Source organism: Panulirus ornatus, chromosome 9 (genome assembly GCF_036320965.1).
Source record: "Panulirus ornatus isolate Po-2019 chromosome 9, ASM3632096v1, whole genome shotgun sequence".
NCBI classification, from domain to species: domain Eukaryota; kingdom Metazoa; phylum Arthropoda; class Malacostraca; order Decapoda; family Palinuridae; genus Panulirus; species Panulirus ornatus.
The window spans coordinates 31,354,012-31,358,280 of NC_092232.1; positions in this window are offsets into that span (position 1 = coordinate 31,354,012).

Consider the following 4,269-nt stretch of genomic DNA (forward strand, 5'->3'; position numbering starts at 1 on the left):
GTTTGGTCACATGGAGAGAATGAGTGAGGAAAGATTAGCAAAGATTATATATGTGTCAGAGTTGGAGGGAACGAGGAGAAGTGGGAGACCAAATTGGAGGTGGAAGGATGGAGTGAAAAAGATTTTGAGTGATCAGGGCCTGAACATGCAGGAAGATGAAAGGCATGCAAGGAATAGAGTGAATTGGAACGATGTGGTACAGCGGGGTCGACGTGCTGTCAATGGATACAACTAGGGCATGTGAAGCGTCTGGGGTAAACCATGGAAAGTTTTGTGGAAAGGGAGCTGTGGTTTCGGTGCATTATACATGACACCTACAGACTGAGTGTGAACGAATATGGCCTTTGTTGTCTTTTCCTAGCGCTACTTCGCGCGCATGCGGGGGGAGGGGGTTGTCATTTCATGTGTGGCGGGGTGGCGACGGGAATGAATAATGGCAGCAAGTATGAAGTATATACATGTGTATATATGTATATGTCTGTGTATGTATACATATGTATATGATGAGATGTATAGGTATGTATATGTGCGTGTGTGGACGTGTATGTATATACATGTGTATGTGGGTGGGTTGGGCCATTCTTTGGTCTATTCTCTTGCGCTACCTCGCTAACGCGGGTGACAGCGACAAAGTATAATAAATGAATAAATGAATATATATATATATATATATATATATATATATATATATATATATATATAAATATATATATATATATATATATATACGAACATGAGGGCACACACACATGTTCGTAACAATGGCTGAGGACGTCCTTGCCATACTACATGGCTGAGAACGTCCTTGCCATACTACATGGCTGAGGACGTCCTTGCCATACTACATGGCTGAGAACGTCCTTGCCATACTACATGGCTGAGGACGTCCTTGCCATACAACATGGCTGAGGACGTCCTTGCCATACAACATGGCTGAGAACGTCCTTGCCATACTACATGGCTGAGGACGTCCTTGCCATACAACATGGCTGAGGACGTCCTTGCCATACTACATGGCTGAGGACGTCCTTGCCATACTACATGGCTGAGGACGTCCTTGCCATACTACATGGCTGAGGACGTCCTTGCTATACTACATGGCTGAGGACGTCCTTGCCATACTACATGGCTGAGGACGTCCTTGCCATACTACATGGCTGAGGACGTCCTTGCTATACTACATGGCTGAGGACGTCCTTGCCATACTACATGGCTGAGAACATCCTTGCCATACTACATGGCTGAGGACGTCCTTGACAGAGTACATGGCTGAGGACGTCCTTGCCATACTACATGGCTGAGAACGTCCTTGCCATAATCCATGGCTGAGGACGTCCTTGCCATACTACATGGCTGAGGACGTCCTTGACATAATCCATGGCTGAGGACATCCTTGCCATAATCTATGGCTGGGGACGTCCTTTCCATACAGCATGGCTGAGGACGTCCTTTACAGAGTACATGAGGAGGTAAGTATATACAGACATACCATGCAAACACCTCCCGTCAGTGTCTGTCAGATGCAACACTTCTCATAAGACGTCATTAATAATGTTGTGAGGAGACAACATAATGACCTGTTAGTTCCACAGGACACAGGTACACGCACGACACCACCAGGCTACTGTGTATCTATAGTCAGTCCACACTCACAAAATTCCTGTTTACCTCAAACACAACCAATGTTCCAGGTACGTCAGCTAATGTGAGGTGCCTACACACCTGGTGTGGGCCCCTGGGTATGACTGCCACTGTGTTGTGGGTGTGAGTCCCCTGACCTGGGGCGACCTGACCAGTGTGTGTGTGGGTCGCCTCTTCCCGCTCACCAGTGACCACATCAGGTCATCCAGCTACGTGTATCCTCCCGTTCAACAACACATCTCACAAGGTTAACAACCCTACACAGACTTACACAACCACCTTTTATTTAAAACTTCCAACGTGAACATGATCTAAAAGATCACAACAATATGATCAACTGGAAGGATTAATCTGCCACATTTTGTATTATCATCTAATTTTCTTTAAATGTAAAATAAAAAAATCATAATGAACTTTTATGAAACTTCTAAGTCTAACAAAGGCACACTTAATACTACAGAAAATTGATGCTAAAATGACATATATTTACATGACTTTGAATTTCTTTTCTTATATATATTTCTCTTAATATTTTACAGACTTCAAGATATTAAATGAATATAAGAATAAAGGCGTTAGTCATGGCCATGTGATGACATTACATACAATCACCTTGATTCAACACGTCCACATGTGGTCTACATGGTTTACCAGACATTAAGTTTACAAGACATTACGAGTAAACCAGAGACAACTTCACATAACTTCGGTGGAAGTTACATGAAGTGTCAGGTGAACATACTGATAAAACTATGACCTAAAATTGTCATCAGAAATGACCAGCCTTTCCCTCCACCCCGCCTCCTGTGTGGAGAACATGACCCAGTGTAGTGGGCCTCCACCTCGCCTCCTGTGTGGAGAACATGACCCAGTGTAGTGAGCCTCCACCTCGCCTCCTGTGTGGAGAACATGACCCAGTGTAGTGAGCCTCCACCCCGCCTCCTGTGTGGAGAACATGACCCAGTGTAGTGGGCCTCCACCTCGCCTCCTGTGTGGAGAACATGACCCAGTGTATTGAGCCTCCACCTCGCCTCCTGTGTGGAGAACATGACCCAGTGTAGTGGGCCTCCACCTCGCCTCCTGTGTGGAGAACATGACCCAGTGTATTGAGCCTCCACCCCGCCTCCTGTGTGGAGAACATGACCCAGTGTATTGAGCCTCCACCTCGCCTCCTGTGTGGAGAACATGACCCAGTGTATTGAGCCTCCACCCCGCCTCCTGTGTGGAGAACATGACCCAGTGTATTGAGCCTCCACCTCGCCTCCTGTGTGGAGAACATGACCCAGTGTAGTGAGCCTCCACCCCGCCTCCTGTGTGGAGAACATGACCCAGTGTAGTGAGCCTCCACCTCGCCTCCTGTGTGGAGAACATGACCCAGTGTAGTGGGCCTCCACCCCGCCTCCTGTGTGGAGAACATGACCCAGTGTAGTGAGCGTGTGGAATGACGTCATGACCAAGTGAGTGCTGGGATGACCCAGGCAGTCAACAACCCGGGGAAACATGTGGAGAATCCCACGAGATATACAGATGGTCGCATGTGTGGACACACACACACACACACACACACACAGCTCCAGTAGCCGGGAACAACGTGTGGAGTGTACAGTGGATGTCAGGGACCACCTGTACAGTGTAGTGGATGGCAGGAACCACCTGTACAGTGTAATGGATGGCAGGAACCACCTGTACAGTGTAGTGGATGGCAGGAACCACCTGTACAGTGTCTGTAGCTCGTCGTTGTGTACAGTGGATGGCAGGGACCACCTGTACAGTGTCTGTAGCTCGTCGTTGTGTACAGTGGATGGCAGGGACCACCTGTACAGTGTCTGTAGCTCGTCGTTGTGTACAGTGGATGGCAGGGACCACCTGTACAGTGTCTGTAGCTCGTCATTGTGTACAGTGGATGGCAGGGACCACCTGTACAGTGTCTGTGGCTCGTCGTTGTGTACAGTGGATGGCAGGGACCACCTGTACAGTGTCTGTAGCTCGTCGTTGTGTACAGTGGATGGCAGGGACCATCTGTACAGTGTCTGTAGCTCGTCGTTGTGTACAGTGGATGGCAGGGACCATCTGTACAGTGTCTGTAGCTCGTCGTTGTGTACAGTGGATGGCAGGGACCACCTGTACAGTGTCTGTAGCTCGTCGTTGTGTACAGTGGATGGCAGGGACCATCTGTACAGTGTCTGTAGCTCGTCGTCGTGTACAGTGGATGGCAGGGACCACCTGTACAGTGTCTGTAGCTCGTCGTTGTGTACAGTGGATGGCAGGGACCATCTGTACAGTGTCTGTAGCTCGTCGTCGTGTACAGTGGATGGCAGGGACCATCTGTACAGTGTCTGTAGCTCGTCGTCGTGTACAGTGGATGGCAGGGACCACCTGTACAGTGTCTGTAGCTCGTCGTTGTGTACAGTGGATGGCAGGGACCATCTGTACAGTGTCTGTAGCTCGTCGTTGTGTACAGTGGATGGCAGGGACCACCTGTACAGTGTCTGTAGCTCGTCGTTGTGTACAGTGGATGGCAGGGACCACCTGTACAGTGTCTGTAGCTCGTCGTTGTGTACAGTGGATGGCAGGGACCATCTGTACAGTGTCTGTAGCTCGTCGTTGTGTACAGTGGATGGCAGGGAC